General features: G+C 42.9%; 1 long non-coding RNA gene across 14 annotated transcripts in view; it reads right to left on the bottom strand.

Moving 5' to 3' along the window:
* LOC143642507 (uncharacterized) overlaps window positions 1-20,207 on the bottom strand; it is a 145,466-nt gene that overhangs the window by 45,491 nt on the left and 79,768 nt on the right. Inside the window, exon 4 of one of the 14 annotated variants that reach the window (XR_013155710.1) lies at window positions 17,365-17,517. The exons of 12 other annotated variants lie outside the window; for them this stretch is intronic. This is a non-coding gene — a long non-coding RNA (uncharacterized LOC143642507). Of the gene's footprint in view, window positions 1-17,364; window positions 17,518-17,875; window positions 18,012-20,207 lie in introns of those variants that run through there. One more of the 14 variants, XR_013155729.1, reaches the window with a different exon arrangement.

The raw sequence follows: 20,207 nt of genomic DNA on the forward strand, positions 1-20,207 counted from the left end.
TTCCCCCCCCCACACACACACCCTTAGGAGGGTCTACTTAGGTATTATAGGCCCCATCCAGATTTTTTCAGACCAAACTGACCTCCTATCAGAAGGAAAGAGTCACCTGCATCAGTTTTCTCTGAGGGTGAGACCCAGCAGGTTGAAAGACTTTCCTGCGAAGTCTCTGGGCTCTGTTTTTCTTATCCTGCCCAGTATGTGGTGCTTGTCTGCCTGCAGGTTTCACCAGCATAAGGTGATGTGGTACCTTTAACTTTGGCAGACCCTCCCTGCTGGGGACATGGTGGAGACAGAGGAGATGTTGTAGGCTGGTTTTAATGGCTTCAAATTATTCAGCCCTGGTGTCTGAATTCCTTGAGGGAGGGATTCCACCTGAGTTGGGCTTCACCCCTCCCCTGGGGAAGGCACAGTCTCCATACAAGCCCTCAAATGAGCTTGTTTCTGCCTATGCCTGGGACAGCTGCAGCCTGAGAAGCTCTGCTGCTGTATCCAAAGGCAATCAAGCCTTTGTAGAAACACAGCCACACAAAAACCTCTGTTTCCTTCTTTTTTTTTTTCCTTTTTCCATCAGCCCTGCCCCCTTAGCACCTGGGCTAAAATGAGCGACCTCCGCCTTGAACAGGTTCACCTGAGCTGGGCGCCTATTTTTAGCAGTCAGAATTTGTTAATTAATTCCACAATTGGCGTTTGGTTGGGCTCAGCTGCTGCTGCTGGTAAAGTCTCTTTCCTTTCCCTCTGGAAATCAGTCTGTGGGGGAGGGGTGCTGGCCGCCCTGGCTTGGGGAACTCACAGTTCTGGGGAGGCTTGCAGGTGGTCCAGCTGGTCCAGACTGGGGTACGCTGTGTGTCCGATCACTGACATGGCCCCAGGAGCTGTTCTGTCCTTTTTCTGGTTATTTAGTAGTTGTTCTGGAGGACAAACTAAAATGTGCACATTGTTAAGCCGCCATCTTGGCCCCTCTCACTGTCTTTTTGTATCCCAATGAATAACTTCTTTTTGCTTTGTTAAATTTGAATTTCCCCACATAATCAGTATTTTCTTTCTTCTTCTATTTTGTGACTGTGGATGGAAATGCAATTGGAATTGCTTTCATTAGTATCAGTCTGATGGATAGGCAGTGAGGAAGAGTTCCACACATGGCTGGAATCAGTTCCACCTTTTTCAGAACTGATCGTTATATTCACATTAAGCTCTAGGTTAGACCATGCTTCTTGCTTCTCTCCCCTATAATAGAAATGACACAGTTCTTTATGTCTCTCATTTCTAAAACTGCTAGTAAAGTTTCTGGTACATGTAAGAGAATTGTTTTTATTTACTTTTCAGAAACAGAGACCTCTCTGTGATTTCCTAGGACTAGGTTAAGCACTCCTTTTCTATGCCCCTTCAGTCATTTATCAAACACAATGTAACTATTTGATTTCTTGACTGTCTCTCAAGGCAGACTCTATTCTTCACAGGCAAGAACTACCTGCTAATCTCAGAATATCAAGTTCCCAGCAGAGTACTTGGCACATATTTCCCATTCAATAAATATTTATTGAATGAATAATAATAATATAATAGCTATCACTAATATAATAGTCTCCTATCTTTTCCCTGCTTACCATTTCTATTCATATGGATCCATATGAATATGAAAGAATTCAGTGGTTATTCAGAGCCTCCTATTTGCAATGTAACATATATAATACACTAGAGGTGTGATGGTTAGGGACAGGTGTCAACTTGGCCAAGTTGTGGTACCTGTTCATCTGATTGGGCAAGTGCTGGCCTGTCTGTTGCAATGAGGACATTTCATAGGATTAGGTCATGATCACGTCAGCTACATCCACAGCTGATTCCATTTGTAATCAGCCAAAGGGGAGTGTCTTCTGCAATTAGTGATGCTAAATCCAATCATGGGAAGCCTTTTAAGGAGGACTCAGAGGAGACAGGTTCCATTCCTGCTTTGGCTGGTGAGCCTCTCCTGTGGAGTTCGTCCAGGCCATCCATTGGAGTCATCAGCTTCGCAGCCTGCCCTGTGGATTTTGGACTCTGCGTTCCTATGGTCACATGAGACACTTTCATAAACTTTATATTGCAAGTGTTCCCTGTTGATTCTGTTTCTCTAGAGAACCCTAACTAATACATCTTGGTACCAGGAGTGGTTCTTAAGGAGCAGAATCTTAAAAATGGGTTTTTATGAATGGTTTTCTACTCTGACTGGGCTCAGAGACACTAAGGACTCTGATTCCCGTAATCAGAATGACACTCCCAATCCATGGACTGAGTTGGCAAAGGAGATAGTCAAAATATCATCATTCGATTCTCCTAATGCTTCGCTTGTACGAAGCCAGACTCTGGGGGATAATGTTTTTGACACCTTTACAGAGTTTTGTAGGAATAAGAGTTATAGAGATGTTGGTTGGTTGTTTTTAGATACACTGTCTACATTAAAGGGTGAAAGGGATGGGCTTAAGGCTTCAAACAAGAAGCTTAAGTGCCGTCTGAAAGATGTAGAGGTTTCTATGAGTATCCTGAAGGAAAATTTTATTTCCTGTAGCCATAGACTTGAGATCTCTGAAAATCAGACACAGAATCTTATTGTTAGAGTAGCAACTTTACAACGTAAACTGAAATCTCAGTCTTGCATGGTGTCTGCCGTTAAAGTGAGGGCATTGATTGGAAAGGAGTGGGACCCTGAAAAATGGGATGGTGACATATGGATTGATAATGATGTTGGGGGTGAGGTTGAAACCCTAGACCATGCTGAGCCTTCTTTAGATAACCCTGTAATAGTCTGCCCTGAGGACATAGCCGCCCCACCTCCAGCCTGCCTTGAGGAATTGGCCACCCAACCTCCTCCTGAAGGGATTAGCCCTAAAGTTATTAATCCTGTTTCACCAGATGAAACTGCAAATGAAAGCCCTGAAGCAAATGGCTTGGAAGATATTTCTAATTCTTTTCATGACCCACCCCCACCACCCCTCATTTCTTCTAGACCTATAACTAGACTAAAGTCCCAACAGGCCCCTAAAGGTGAGGTACAAAATATCACACATGAGGAGGTACGTTATACTCCAAAAGAACTGTGTGAGTTTTCCAATTTATATAGACAGAAATCTGGGGAATATGTGTGGCAATGGATTTTAAGAGTGTGGGATAATGGTGGGAGGAATATAAGGCTGGATCAGGCTGAATTTATTGATATGGGCCCACTAAGCAGAGATTCTGCATTCAATATTATAGCTAGAGCAGTTAGAAAAGGTGTTAACAGCTTGTTTGGGTGGTTGGTTGAAACATGGATCAAAAGGTGGCCAACATTACCTGAGGTTGAAATGCCAGAACTGCCCTGGTATAATGTAGATGAGGGGATCCAGAGGCTTAGAGAGATTGGGACGTTAGAGTGGATTTATCATGCAAAGCCTGCTCTTACACCCCAGGAATGTCCAGAGGATGCACCTTTTACCAGAACAGTGAGAAATAAATTTGTGAGACTAGCACCATCATCCCTCAAGAGCTCTGTGGTTGCACTTCTCTGTAGGTCAGATATTACTGTAGGAACTGCTGTCACTGAGCTGGAATCCTTAAACACAATGGGGATGACAAGATCCCGAGTTGGCAGAAGCCAGGTGGCAGCACTTAATCACCAAAGACAGGGTAGACGTGGGTATTATAATAGACAACAAACTCAAAGGAGGCATCAAAATTATATGACACGCAGAGATTTGTGGCATTGGCTAGTAAATCATGGGGTGCCTAGAAATACAATAGAAGGGCAGCCTACTAAATTCTTGTTCGAGATGTATAAACAAAAGAGTTCTAGGTCAAGGGAACAGAAGTCTAACCTGAATTACAAAAACACAGAGTCACGGCCCCTTAACCAATTTCCAGACTTGAAACAGTTTACAGACCCTGAGCCCCTTGAATGAAGGGGAGGCCAGGTCCCTATGGGGAAGAAACCTGTTACACTGCCACAAATTTATACTGTTAACCTTCCTCTAAGTCTTCCCCAAGGAGACCGACGGCCTTTTACCAGGGTAACTGTGCATTGGGGAAAAGGAAATGATCAGATATTTCGGAGATTATTAGACACTGGTTCAGAAGTGACATTAATTCCAGGGGACCCAAAACGTCACTCTGGACCACCAGTCAGAGTGGGGGCTTATGGAGGCCAGGTGATCAATGGAGTTTTAGCTCAGGTCCATCTCACAGTGGGTCCAGTGGGACCCCCGGACCCATCCTGTAGTTATTTCCCCAGTTCCAGAATGTATAATTGGCATAGACATACTGAGCAACTGGCAGAATCCCCACGTTGGTTCTCTAACTCGTGCAGTGAGGGCTATTATGGTGGGAAAGGCCAAGTGGAAGCCACTAGAACTGCCCCTACCAAGCAAAATAGTAAATCAAAAGCAATACCGTATTCCTGGAGGGATTGCAGAGATTACTGCCACTCTTAAGGACTTGAAAGATGCAGGGGTGGTGATTCCCACCACATCCCCTTTCAACTCTCCTATTTGGCCTGTGCAGAAAACAGATGGGTCTTGGAGAATGACAGTGGATTATCATAAACTCAACCAGGTGGTAACTCCAATTGCAGCTGCTGTTCCAGATGTAGTATCATTGCTTGAGCAAATCAATACATCCCCTGGTACCTGGTATGCAGCTATTGATCTGGAAAATGCTTTTTTCTCAATAGCTATTAGTAAGGACCACCAGAAGCAGTTTGCTTTCAGCTGGCAAGGTCAGCAATATACTTTCACTGTCCTACCTCAGGGGTATATCAACTCTCCAGCCCTATGTCACAATCTTGTTCGCAGAGACCTTGATCGTTTCTCCCTCCCACAGGACATCACACTGGTCCATTATATTGATGATATCATGTTGATTGGACCTAGTGAGCAAGAAGTAGCAACTACTCTAGATTTACTGGTAAGGCATTTGTGTGTCAGAGGATGGGAGATAAATCCAACAAAAATACAGGGGCCTTCCACCTCAGTAAAATTTTTAGGTGTCCAGTGGTGTGGGGCATGTCGAGATATCCCTTCTAAGGTGAAGGATAAATTGCTGCATCTGGCCCCTCCCACATCCAAAAAAGAGGCACAACGCCTAGTTGGCCTTTTTGGATTTTGGCGACAACATATTCCTCATTTGGGTGTGCTACTCCGGCCCATTTATCGAGTGACCAGAAAAGCTGCTAATTTTGAGTGGGGACCTGAACAAGAGGAGGCTCTGCGACAGGTCCAGGCTGCTGTGCAAGCTGCTCTGCCACTTAGGCCATATGATCCAGCAGATCCAATGGTGCTGGAAGTGTCAGTGGCAAATAGAGATGCTGTCTGGAGCCTTTGGCAGGCCCCTATAGGAGAATCACAATGCAGACCCTTAGGATTTTGGAGCAAAGCCTTACCATCTGCTGCAGATAACTACTCTCCTTTTGAGAAACAGCTTTTGGCCTGCTACTGGGCCTTAGTAGAGACTGAACGCTTAACCATGGGCCACCAAGTTACCATGAGACCTGAGTTGCCTATCATGAGTTGGGTGTTGTCTGACCCACCAAGCCATAAAGTTGGGCGTGCACAGCAGCACCCTATTGTAAAGTGGAAATGGTATATACGAGATAGAGCCAGAGCAGGTCCTGAAGGCACAAGTAAGTTACATGAAGAAGTGGCACAAATGCCCATGGTTTCCACTCCTGCTGCCACATTACCTTCTCTTTCCCAGACCAGAGCTATGGCCTCTTGGGGTGTTCCTTACAGTGAATTGACTGAGGAAGAGAAAACTCGGGCCTGGTTTACAGATGGTTCAGCACGATATGCAGGTACCACCCGGAAGTGGACAGCTGCAGCATTACAACCCCTTTCTGGGGTGTCCTTGAAGGACAGTGGTGAGGGGAAATCCTCCCAGTGGGCAGAACTTCGAGCAGTGCACCTGGTTGTTCATTTTGCTTGGAAGGAAAACTGGCCAGAGGTGCATTTGTATACTGACTCATGGGCTGTTGCTAATGGTTTGGCTGGATGGTCAGGGACTTGGAAAGACCATAATTGGAAAATTGGTGACAAAGAGGTCTGGGGAAGAAGTATGTGGATAGACCTTTCTGAGTGGGCTAAAAACATGAAGATATTTGTGTCCCATGTGAATGCACACCAGAGGGTAACTTCAGCAGAGGAAGATTTTAATAATCAAGTGGATAAGATGACCCGTTCTATGGATACCAGTCAGCCTCTTTCCCCAGCAACTCCTGTTATTGCCCAATGGGCTCATGAACAAAGTGGTCATGGTGGTAGGGATGGAGGTTATGCATGGGCTCAGCAACATGGGCTTCCACTCACCAAGGCTGACCTGGCTACAGCCACTGCTGAGTGCCCAATCTGCCAGTAGCAGAGACCCACACTCAGCCCCCGATATGGCACCATTCCCCGAGGTGACCAGCCAGCTACATGGTGGCAGGTTGATTACATTGGACCACTCCCTTCATGGAAGGGGCAGCGATTTGTTCTAACTGGAATAGACACATACTCTGGATATGGGTTTGCTTTCCCTGCATGCAATGCTTCTGCCAAAACTACTATCCGTGGGCTTACAGAATGCCTTATCCATCGTCATGGTATTCCACATAGCATTGCTTCGGATCAAGGAACACACTTCACAGCAAATGAAGTGCGGGAATGGGCACATGCTCATGGAATTCTCTGGTCTTACCATGTTCCCCATCATCCAGAAGCAGCTGGATTGATAGAACGGTGGAATGGCCTTTTGAAAACTCAATTACGGTGCCAACTAGGTGGCAAAAACTTGAAAGGCTGGGGTAATGTTCTCCAGGAAGCTGTGTATGCTCTGAATCAGCGTCCGCTGTATGGTGCTGTTTCTCCCATAGCCAGGATCCATGGGTCCAGGAACCAAGGGGTGGAAATGGGTGTGGTGCCACTCACTATTACTCCTAGTGATCCACTAGGAAAATTTTTGCTTCCTGTCCCTGCTACCCTGAGTTCTGCTGGTCTACAGGTTTTAGTTCCAAAACAGGGTGTGCTTTCTCCAGGAGAAACAACAGTGATACCACTGAACTGGAAGTTAAGATTGCCACCTGGCCACTTTGGGCTACTTATGCCTCTGGATCAACACACCAAGAAGGGGATTACATTATTGTCTGGTGTAATTGACCCTGACTATCAGAAGGAAGTAGGACTGCAACTACATAATGGAGGTAAAGAAGAGTTTTCTTGGAATATAGGAGATCCCCTGGAGCGTCTATTAGTACTGCCATGCCCTGTGATTAAAATCAATGGAAAACTGCAACAACACAATCCAGGCAGGACCACTAATGGCTCTGAGACTTCAGGAATGAAGGTTTGGGTCACCCCACCAGGCAAAGAACCACGGCCAGCTGAAGTGCTTGCTGAGGGGAAAGGGAACATGGAATGGGTAGTGGAAGAAGGTAGTGATAAATATGAACTTCGACCACGTGATCAGTTACAGAAACGAGGACTGTAATGCTGTTTTGTTTGTGTTATACTATTTAAGTTGTAAGATATCAAGTTTAAGAATGAATGTTGCCCAAGGATTTGCACCCTATTCTGGAGAGATTTAATGTGTTTCCAGTTATATGCAGGACAGTTGAGTATTGTCAGGTAAAAGAAAAAATGTGTGCTTATTTGTTTTCATTTGGAAATTAAGTATGGTCGAAGGTGATATATATATATATATATATATATATATATATGCCAAGTTGACAAGGGGTGGACTGTGATGGTTAGGGACAGGTGTCAACTTGGCCAAGTTGTGGTACCTGTTCATCTGATTGGGCAAGTGCTGGCCTGTCTGTTGCAATGAGGACATTTCATAGGATTAGGTCATGATCACGTCAGCTACATCCACAGCTGATTCCATTTGTAATCAGCCAAAGGGGAGTGTCTTCTGCAATTAGTGATGCTAAATCCAATCATGGGAAGCCTTTTAAGGAGGACTCAGAGGAGACAGGTTGCATTCCTGCTTTGGCTGGTGAGCCTCTCCTGTGGAGTTCGTCCAGGCCATCCATTGGAGTCATTGGCTTCGCAGCCTGCCCTGTGGATTTTGGACTCTGCGTTCCTACGGTCACGTGAGACACTTTCATAAATTTTATATTTGCAAGTGTTCCCTGTTGATTCTGTTTCTCTAGAGAACCCTAATACAAGAGGATACAAAAATGAGATAGGGTCCCCTCTCTGAAGAAAGTGACAAGGATTGTCTAAGTTCGAGGATCATATTCTTCCTCTCATCAAAATTCTCAGTGGCTTCCTATAGCTCATAGGACAAAATCCACACTCTTTAGTACAACATTTGAGGTCTTTTATAGGCTAGCCCTCTTTTTCTGACACCATCTTCTATTACTGCTCTACGTATATTGTAGTGGATTTTATTCCTGTCTATCCAGACCTCTTCCCTTCTACTAAGGGAAGGGTATGTGATGTCTGAATGAAAGATGAATTCTTGCTCTCTTTGAGATCTGATTCTCTGAACTAAAAGCTTTTTTGCTTAAAAATTTTCAAACTGTATATGATGGTTTGAAGTTGTATGTACCCCCATAAAAACACATTCTTAAATCTAATCCACTCCCTTATAAATAGGATCTTTTGATGAGGCTACTTTAAGGTGTGACCCTTCTCATTCAGAATGGAATTTGATCCTATTACAGGACTATTACTGGAGTCCTTTATAAAGAGAATGAAGAGAGGTAGAGGTAGAGGAAGAGGTAGAGGAAAAGAGAGAGGGAGAGAAAGAGAAAGAGAAGTAGAGATGAGAACTAGAGATAGAAAGAAAAAGACACACACAGAGAGAGAGAAGACATGGGAGCAAAAAGTAAAAACAATGAAACACAGAAGAGATGGGAAAGACCAGCAGGCACCTCTATGTGCCTTGCCCTGTGGCAGAAGAGCCAAGGATTGCCAGCAGCCAGTATTCATGAAGAAAGCATGAGCTTGATGATACCTTGGTTTGGATATTTTCCTGGACTCTAACCATAAGCAAATAAATTCCCATTGTTTAAACCAAACCATATCATGGTATTTGCTGGAGCAGACTTAGGAAACTAAAATACTGTCACTTATTGACACACAAATCTTCCACTTCAACTGATTGGTTCCTTTACTGTCCTCTGAATATGGCTGCTATTTCTGCTGAGCACCTTTATTCAATTACTCTTTTGGAAGGCCCTCTTCTAAGATCTCTACACATCTTAGCCCCTGTGATTTCAAAGCCAAGCTCAAATCTTCCCTCCTTCCCTGTGCTGTAGTATGGGACCTTTCCTTGTCCCATATTACAACCCTTTCCTTTTTCACTTGGAAGGTGCTGCCTATTTTGTCATTTTCTGTTTCATATGTAGATTCTTTTCCTCATTCTAGAACAGGGGTTCTCCAAGTGCAGTCTAGAGACCCCCTGGGGGTTTTCTGAGACTCCTTCAGAGGGTACATGAGGCCAAAACTACTTTTATAATAATACAAAAATATTTGCCTTTTTCACTCTGATTCACTCATAGGTGGAATTTTCTGGAAACTATATGACATGTGACAACACAACAGATTGAATGCAGACACAGATATGAGAAACCTTTTGTTTTTTATTAAGCCAGACAAAGAAATTTGCAGAAATGTGAAACAATGCCATATATCTTACTATTATTTTTTGTTTTTAAAAAGTTTTCATAAAAATATGGTATTTATGTTAAGTTATAATAGGCAGAGTACTGTTATTTTAAGTGAATAAATATTTTTAAATTTTATCGTTTTCAATTTCAATATAGTAAATATTGATAGATAATACTCATATAAACAAAAGCTCTTTGGGGTCCTTGATCAGTTTTTTGGAGTTGTAAAGTGGTCCTGAGACCAAAAAGCTCATAAGAGAGCAGGAAGCTGGTCTTATACCTCTTTGTACCTTCATTGTCCATGCGTGTAGTAAGACTTCAATAACTGCTAATTGATTAGGAAAATGTGGGGATTTCAGGCACAAGTTTCAATAAGTGAAAGTAATTTTTTCAGAGGGACCACTTTGTTACATTTCTTATTTCCTGTATAGTACTCTTACCTGTTTCTTCTGCTGCATGTTCATCGTGAAATAAAAAATGAATATAAAAGCAAACACTTTTAATGAATCAGAGGGTGCTCCTGGATTGTCAATATAGGGGAGAAGATACTGCTCAGGAAAGTTTAAACTTTGCAAACTGGGAATGTTAATTTGCAAATACGTGGACCATAGAATGAGGAAGCTTCAGTTAGGAGGGAAAACAGTGTCATATAAAAATACCCCAAATTAAGGAGAAACAGCTGCCTTAAAGAGCTACTTAACACAAACTTTAATTTTAATTGCCTGGAAGATAATTGGCCCCAGCTGATCTGTGAAGAATTCAGGAACAAAAGAACACCAGGGAAAAACAAAAGATGACTAGAAGAGCTGCTTAAGCAAGACAATGAGATTCATTTTAACCTAAATTTTCCCTTAAGGCACCTTCTTTGGGAACCAGGAAAATATTTCAATTAAAGCTCCCTAAACCTACCTTGAAGCTTCATTTAAGAAGCTATAAATGTTTCAGATTTTTAAAAATGGCCTCCATTAAAACTGTCATTCTCTTTCTTTTTAGAGGACTTTATATTTCCTTGTTTCTAGATCTAAGAGTCTCATCATTTAGGTGTGAAAATCCTGAAAACATCCTAAGTCTTGGATCAGTCTTAGTTTTAGCTAACAATCAAAGTCTTTCTAAAATTCCACTTTCACCAAATCTTTACTAGCTATCTCATGGATCAGTAAACTATTTCTGTTAAGGTTTTGCCGATTATATAGTATCTACCTTCACAGCCAAAGAGCAGCCACCTAAAATATGTCAACAAGTGGGCATAGCTATGTTCCAATAATACTTTATTTACAAAAATGGGCAGTGGACTGAATTTGGACTGCCTGTGGGCCATAGTTTACCAACTCCAGGTCTATCTAATCAAATCCAAATGCCTCATTCTGGCATCTGATAGGAAATTTCATCATTTGTCTCTGCCAAATCTCCTATTGCACACCAACATAAAGCCTAGTTCCAGTGCAAGTGCCCTCCCATTTCCCAAATGCTCTTAGTGCCTTCAGCACTTTGCACATGGGGATTTCTCACTAGAAATAGGCTCTTTCTTTCATTCTGCCTTTCCAAATCCTACCCATCCTTTAGTGTCTATGGATAACTATAAAAACATTCCTCTTGCTCTTTTCTCAATCCTTCTGACTACATATAGCCCCTCATTAAAATGGTCCATTCACTTCACTTGGGCACAAGTCATTAATACTTTGTCTACCAACTCCACCTAACTCCTGCCTCCCCAGGCCCAAAAGAAAGGGAATCAAAGCAGGGCATCATGTTATATTGTGGGCTTGTGTGTGTATGTGTGTGTGTGTGTGTGTGTGTGTTGGAGGGCAGTGAGGTGGAGAGTGGAGATGAAGGACTGCAAATGTTCACAGTTAAATGGATGGAGGAGATAGGTCAGATAGTGGTAGAGTACAGCTGGGAATATCTTACAATCAATCAGTCTGTAACACACAGCAATAAGTAGTAAAGGGAAAAATAGGACATGAGGGCATGAAGGCAGACTGTCTATGTTAGTGAGCCCCAACCAGAGCCCTAGGAGAGGGGTTGGGGAGCACCCTACTGTTCTTCCTAAGTGGGCCTAAGTCATGTTTTTGGTCTAGGGAATCATGTCACTTGTTGAAAAAGATCAATGAAAACTGTGAACATTGCTTCATTATATTTTAAAGAGTTTGTATGACTTCTGTGTCAAGCTGTCGGATTTGGCACATACTGCAATCTCCTCTCCTCCTGCAAACTGATAAAATTATAGATAATATATAAGAAATGTATAGTGATAATAAAACTGAGAACAGGAAAAATGTTCAAGGACCAGAAATGGAGAAATTTATCTAAAACAATAATAACAAGAAGTACTGGGAACCCAGACACCAAATGGGAGTCAAGACCTTTCAACTCATAGGAACCATGATCAAATATAAGCCATGGGCAGACAGGGGCAACGACAGCACATACAGTAATGAAGCTGGAGACCCAGCTGGCACTGCCTATTCATGAACAGAATCCCAAAAGAAAAGCACCTACCAAGAACTTGCCCAGAAACAAAGTTACCTGCCTAATGATTCTGTTGAAGGAAATGGAACAAAGTAATGGGATAAGCCATAGGAGCAGTTAGATTGAGTAGTCTGGGAAGGCCTAAATGAAGAAATAGTATTTGACTTGAATATCAAGAAGTTGCCAGACCTGTAAAGATCTAGGGGCAAGGGGAAGAGCTATATTACAAAGGCCCTATGTCAGGGAAGAAACCAGTGTGGCTAAAACTTATTGAGAAAGGTGAGGAATAATAAGATATGATGTTGGAGAGGGAGACAAGGGCTAGCATGTTTCGAACTTTTGGCTAATATGGCAGTTGTGCCAGTTTGAATCTATTATGTACCCCAGAATAGGTTTCTATGGTTGGAGGCTGGTGGTGGAGACTCAGAAAGTGGCCTGTGACTCAAGAATTCAAAGCGTTGGCATGCCATGCTTGTCACCCCAGTGAGCAGACCACTGAGGTGAGGTTCTTGAGGAAGGCTATGTCAGAGTCTGAAACTGTTTGTCCCTGCAGTTCCCAATAAGTTGCTTCTTAAGACACTTTTGTGTTATGAGAACTTGGTTTAAACTTTAAGCACTTACCTATGCAGTATGCAAAACAACTCAGGGAATGCTTAGTTAAAATATAACTTTACTTTCTGTTGAACTAGAGAATAAGTATGTTATGCTGAGGCTATTCATGGCTCTTGCCTCAATAAAGACTTGAGTCCCCTGACCCCAGTTTTCTACTGTATCTTATTTTTCTTCACGGTGCAGCACCCCTCTTCTTGTCCTGTTCTCTGGGGAATCCCTGGCAAGTGGCACTGGAACAGGGACCTGAAGAGAAAGGCTCAAGATCATCGAGGAAGGTGTTCACATCCATGGAACTCAGAGAATGAGAGAGCCCGGATTTCAAACTCACAGGGTGAGTGCTCAGAGAATTGTGCATCAGGGTTATTATGGGGCAGCAGCAGTCACTTTATAGTGAATATGAAACTCTATTATGTACTCTTTTGCGGGCTATTGGGGTGTGAGTTTCAAAAACAAAAAAAGAATTATTCAGTATTATTCAAAAATATTGTATTGGCTGCCTGAACCAGGGATGTTGGAATTGAAACAATGGCATGAGGTCATTAAAGAATTAAAGAAGGTTTACAGGCAAATAGAGAAAATTCCTGTTTCTATATGGTCCCTCTGTAATTTAATTTCTATCATGTTGCAGCCTTTTGAACACAGAAGTTCAGAGTAGGAGGATTGTCATGGTCAGGTTCATGTGTCAATTTGGCCAAGTGGTGGTACCTGATTCTCTGGTTGGGCAAGTGCTGGCCTGTCTGCTGAGATGAGGACATTTCATAGAATTAAATCATGATCATGTCAGCTGCATCCACAGCTGATTACATTTGTAATCAGCCAAAGGGGAGTGTCTTCTGCAATGAGTAATGCTTAATCTGATCACTGGAAGCCTTTTAAGGAGGATTCAGAAGAGACAGGCTTTTCATGTCTCAGCTGGTGAGTCTCTCCTGTGGAGTTTGTGCAGACCCTCCATTGGAACCGTCAGCTTCGCAGCCTACCCTGTGGATTTTGGGCTCCATGTTCCCAGTCATGTGAGACATTTTTATAAATATTATATTTGTGAGTGTTCCCAGTTGATTCTGTTTCTCTACAGAACCCTAACTAATACATCTTGGTACCAGGAGTGGGTCTTAAGAAACAGAACCTTAAAAATGGTGATGAATGGTTTTCTACTCTGACTGGACTCAAAGACACTAAGGACTCTGATTCCATAATCAGAATGACACTCCCAATCCGTGGAGTGAGTTGGCAAAAGAGATAGTCAAAATATCACTATTTGATTCTCCTAATGCTTTGCTTGTACGAAGACAGGCTCTGGGGGATAATGTTTCTTTAATTTTTTTATTAATTAAAAAATTACAAAAAAGAAACACAAACATTCCTAATATATGATCATTCCATTCTACATATGTAATTAGTAATTCACAATATCATCACATAGTTACATATTCATTATCATGATCATTTCTTAGAACATTTACATCAATTCAGAAAAAGAAATAAAAAGAGAACAGAAAAATAAAACAAACCCCCCCAAAAAATTATACGTACCATACCCTTACCCCTCCCTTTCATTGATCACTAACATTTCAAACTAAATTTATTTTAACATTTGTTCCCCCTTTTATTTACTTTTATTCCATATGTTCTACTCATCTGTTGACAAGGTAGATAAAAGGAGTGTCAGACACAAGGTTTCTACAATCACACAGTCACATTGTAAAAGCTATATCATTACACAATCATCATTAAGAAACATGGCTACTGGAACACAGCTCTACATTTTCAGCCAGTTCCCTCCAGCCTCTCCATTACATCTTGGATAACAAGGTGATATCCACTTAATGCATAAGAATAACCTCCAGGATAACCTCTCCACTTTCTTTGGAATCTCTCAGCCATTGACACTTTGTCTCATTTCACTCTTCCCCCTTTTGGTTGAGAAAACTTTCTCAATCCTTTGATGCTGGGTCTCAGCTCATGCTAGAGTTTTTCTCAATCCCTTGATGCTGAGTCTCAGCTCATTCTAAGATTTCTGTCCCACATTGCCAGGAAGGACCACACCCCTGTGAGTCATGTCCCACATAGACAGGGGGAGGGTGGTGAATTTGCTTGTGGTGTTGGCTGGAGAGAGAGGCCACATCTGAGCAACAAAAGAGGTTCTCTTGAGGGTGACTCTTAGGACTAATTGCGATAATGTTTTTGACACCTTTACAGAGCTATGTAGAAATAAGAGGTATAGAAATGTTGGTTGGGTGTTATTAGATACACTGGTTACATTAAGGAGTGAAAGGGATAGGCTTAAGGCTTCAAACGAGAAGCTTAAGTGCCATCTGACAGATGTAGATGTTTCTATGAGTGTCCTGAAGGAAAATCTTATTTCCTGTAGCCGTAGACTTGAGATCTCTGAAAATCAGATGCAGAACTTAAATCTCTATTTTGCGTGGTGTCTGCCATTAAAGTGAAGGCATTGATTGGAAAGGAATGGGACCCTGAAAAATGGGATGGTGACATATGGACTGATAATGACATTGGGGGTGCAGTTGAAACCCTAGATCATGCTGAGTCTTCTCTAGATATCCCTGTAATAATTTGCCCTGAAGACATAACTGCCCCACCTCCAGCCTGCCTTGAGGAGTTGGCCACCCAACCTCCTCCAGAAGAGATTAGCCCTAGAGTGATTAATCCTGTTTCACCAGATGAACCTCCAAATGAAGGCCCTGAAGCAAATGGCTTGGAAGATATTTCTAATTCTTTTCATGACCCACCCCCACCACTCCTCATTTCTTCCAGACCTATAACTAGACTAAAGTCCCAACAGGCCCCTAAAAGTGAGGCACAGAGTATCACACATGAGGAGGTACATTATATACTCCAAAAGAACTGTGTAAGTTTTCCAATTCATATAGACAGAAATCAGGGGAATATGTCTGGCAATGGATTTTAAGGGTGTGAGAAAATGGTTGGAGGAATATAAGGCTGGATCAGGCTGATTTGTTGATATCGGCTCACTAAGCAGAGATTCTGCATTCAATGTTATAGTTCAAGGGGTTAGAAAAGGTATTAACAGTTTGTTAAGATGATTGATTGAAACATGGATCAAAAAACACTACCTGAGGTTGAAATGCCAGAACTGCCCTGGTATAATGTAGATGAGGGGATCCAGAGGCTTAGCGAGATATTAGAGTGGATTTATCATGCAAAGCCTGCTCTTACACCCAGGAATGTCTGGAGGATGCACCTTTTACCAGAATCATGAGAAATAAATTTGTGAGACTAGCACCACCATTCCTGAAGAGCTCTGTGGTTGCACCTCTCTGTAGGTCAATTATTACTGTAGGAACTGCTGTCACTGAGCTGTAATCCTTAAACACAATGGGGATGACAGAATCTCAAGTTGGCAGAAGCCAGGGGGCAGCACTTAATTGCCAAAGACAGAGTAGACATGGCTGTTATAATAGACAGCAAACTCAAAGCAGGTGTCAATTTTATATGACACACAGAGATTTGTGGCATTGGCTAGTAAATCATGGGGTACCTAGAAATACAATAGAAGGACAGTCTACTAAATTCTTGTTCAAGCTGTGTAAACAAAAAAGTTGTAGGTCAAGTGAACAGATGTCTAACCTGAATTACAAAAACACAGAGTCATGGCCTCTTGATCAATTTCCAGACTTGAAACAGTTTACAGACCCAGAGCCCCTTGAATGAAAGGGAGGGTAGGTCTCTTTGGAGGAGAACTCTATTACACTGCCACAAATTTATACTGTTAATCTTCCTTCAAGCCTTCCCCAAGGAGACCAATGGCCTTTTACCAGGGTAACTGTGCATTGGGGAAAAGGAATTGATCAGATATTTCGGGGATCATTAGACACTGGTTCAGAAATGATATTAATTCCAGGGGGCCCAAAACATTACTCTGGTCCACCACTCAGAGTGGGGACTTATGGATGCCAAGCAATCAATGGAGTTTTAGCTCAGGTCCATCTCACAGTGGGTCCAGTGGGCCCCCGGACACATTCTGCATTTATTTCCCCAGTTCCAGAATGTATAATTGGAATAGACATACTGAGCAACTGGCAGAATCCCCATATTGGCTCTCTAACTCATGCAGTGAGGGTTATTATGGTGGGAAAGGCCAACTGGAAGCCACTAGAACTGCCCCTACCAAGGAAAACAGTAAATCAGAAGCAATATCAGATTACTGGAGGGATTGTAGAGATTACTGCCACTCTTAAGGACTTGAAGGATGCTGGGGTAGTGATTCCCACCACATCCCCATTCAACTCTCCTATTTGGCCTGTGCAGAAGATAGATGGGTCTTGGAGGGTGACGGTGGATTATTGTAAGCTCAACCAGGTGGTAACTCCAATTGCAGATGCTGTTCCAGAAGTGGTATCATTGCTTGAGCAAATCAATACATCTCCTGGTACATGGTATACAGCTATTGATCTGGCAAATGCTTTTTTTCTCAGTAGTTATTAGTAAGGACTATCAGAAACAGTTTGCTTTCAGCTGACAAGGTCAGCAATATACCTTCACTGTCCTACCTCAGGGGTGTATCAACTTTCCAGCCCTATGTTATAATGTTGTCCACAGGGATCTTGATCATTTCTCCCTCCCATGAGACATCACACTGGTCCATTATATTGATGATATCATGTTGATTGGACCGAGTGAGCAAGAAGTAGCAATTACTCTAGACTTACTTGTAAGGCATTTGTGTGTCAGAGGATGGGAGATAAATCCAACAAAAATACAGCGGACTTCCACCTCGGTGAAATTTCTAGGTGGCCGGTGGTGTGAGGCATGTCGAGATATCCCTTCTAAGGTGAAGGATAAGTTGCTGCATCTGGCCCCTCCTATGACCAAAAGAGAGGCACAATGCCTAGTTGGTCTTTTGGATTTTGGCAACAACATATTGCTCATTTGGGTGTGCTCCTTTGGCCCATTTATTGAGTGACTGCTAATTTTGAGTGGGGGCCTGAATAAGAGGAGGCTCTGTGACAGGCCCAGGCTGCTGTACAAGCTGCTCTGCCACTTAGGCCATATGATCCAGCAGGTCCAAGGGTGATGGAAGTGTCAGTGGCAAATAGAAATGCTGTCTGGAGCCTTTGGCAGGCCCCTATAGGAGAATCATAATGCAGACCCTTAGGATTTTGGATCAAAGCCTTACCATCTGCTGCAGATAATTACTCTCCTTTTGAGAAACAGCTTTTGGCCTGCTACTGGGCCTTAGAAGAGACTGAATGCTTAACCATGGGCCACCAACTTACCATGAGACCCGAGTTGTCTATCATGAGCTGGGTGTTGTCTGACCCACCAAGCCATAAAGTTGGGCGTGCTCAGCAGCACTCTATTGTAAAATAGAAATGGTATATATGAAATAGGGCCAGAGCAGATCCTGAAGGCACAAGTAAGTTACATGAAGAAGTGGCCCAGATGCCCATGGTCTCCACTTCTGCCACATTACCTTCTCTTTCCCAGACCAGAGCTATGGCCTCTTGGAGAGTTCCTTATAGGGAATTGACTGAGGAAAAGAAAATTCAGGCCTGGTTTATAGATAGTTCAACACGATAAGCAGGTACCACCTGAAAGTGGACAGCTGCAGCACTACAACCTCTTTCTGGGGTGTTCTTGAAGGACAGTGGTGAGGGGAAATCCTCCCAGTGTGCAGAACTTCGAGCTGTGCACCTGGTTGTTCATTTTGCTTGAAGGAAAACTGGCGAGTGATGCGTTTGTATACTGACTCATGGGCTGTTGCTAATGGTTTGGCTGAATGGTCAGGGACTTGGAAAGACCATAATTGGAAAATTGGTGACAAAGAGGTCTGGGGAAGAAGTATGTGGATAGACCTTTCTGAGTGGGCTAAAAACATGAAGATATTTGTGTCCCATGTGAATGTACACCAGAGAATGACTTCAGCAGAGGAAGATTTTAATAATCAAGTGGATAAGATGACCCGTTCTGTGGATACCAGTCAGCTTCTTTCCCCAGCAACTCCTGTCATTGCCCAAGGGGCTCATGAACAAAGTGGTCATAATGGTAGGGATGGAGGTTATGCATGGGCTTGGCAACATGGACTTCCACTCACCAAGACTGACTTGGCTACAGCCACTGCTGAGTGCCCAATTTTCCAACAGCAGAGACCCACACTCAGCCCCTGATATGGCACCATTCCCCGGGGTGACTAACCAGCTACATGGTGGCAAGTTGATTACATTGGACCACTCCCTTCATGGAAGGGGGAGTGATTTGTTCTAACTGGAATAGACACATACTCTGGATATGGCTTTGCTTTCCCTGCATGCAAAGCTTCAACCAAAGTTATCATCTGTGGGCTTACAGAATACCTTATCCATGGTCATGGTATTCCACATAGCATTGCTTCTGATCAAGGAACACACTTCACAGCAAATGAAGTGTGGGAATGGGCACATGCTCATTGAATTCTCTGGTCATACCATGTTCCCCATCATCCGGAAGCAGCTGGATTGACAGAACGGTAGAAAGGCCTTTTGAAAACTCAATTACGGTGCCAACTAGGTGGCAATACCTTGAAAGGCTGGGGTAATGTTCTCCAGGAAGCTGCATATGCTGTGAATCAGCATCCGCTGTATGGTGCTGTTTCTCCCATAGCCAGGATCCATGGGTCCAGGAACCAAGGGGTGGAAATGGCAGTGGTACCACTCTCTATTACCCCTAATGATCCACTAGGAAAATTTCTGCTTCCTGTCCCTGCAACCCTGAGCTCTGCTGGTCTACAGGTTTTAGTTCCAAAACAGGGAGTACTTCCTCCAGGAGAAACAACAATGACTCCACTGAACTGGAAGTTAAGACTACCACCTGGTCACTTTGGGCTACTTATGCCACTGGATCAACAAGCCAAGGGGATTATATTATTGTCTGGGTTGATTGACCCTGATTATCAGGGGGAAGTAGGACTGCAACTACATAATGGGGGTAAAAAAGAGTTTTCTTGGAATATAGGAGATCCCCTAGGGCGTCTTTTAGTACTACCATGCCCTGTGAGTAAAATCAATGGAAAACTGCCACAACCCAATCCAGGCAGGACTACCAATGGCTCTGAAACTTCAGGAATGAAGGTTTGGGTCACCCCACCAGGCAAAGAACCACGGCCATTTGAAGTGGTTGCTGAGGGTAAAGGGAACATGGAATGGGTAGTGGAAGAAGGTAGTGATAAATATGAACTTCGACCACATGATCAGTTATAGAAATGAGAACTGTAATGCTGTTTTGTTCATGTTATACTATTTAAGTTGTAAGATATCAAGTTTAAGAATGAATATTACCCAAGGACTTGCACCCTATTCTGGAGAGATTTAATGTGTTTCCAGTTATATGTAGGACAGTTGAGTATTGTTAGGTGAAATATAAAATGTGTTATTGCTTTTTTTATTTAGAAATTTCATATGGTTTAAGGTGGTATATATAGCTGCCAGGTTGACAAGAGGTGGACTGTCATTGTTAGGCTGATGTGTCAACCTGGCCAAGTGGTGGTACCTGCTTGTCTGGTTGGGCAAGTGCTGGC

This window comes from Tamandua tetradactyla, chromosome 1 (genome assembly GCF_023851605.1).
Source record: "Tamandua tetradactyla isolate mTamTet1 chromosome 1, mTamTet1.pri, whole genome shotgun sequence".
NCBI lineage: Eukaryota > Metazoa > Chordata > Mammalia > Pilosa > Myrmecophagidae > Tamandua > Tamandua tetradactyla.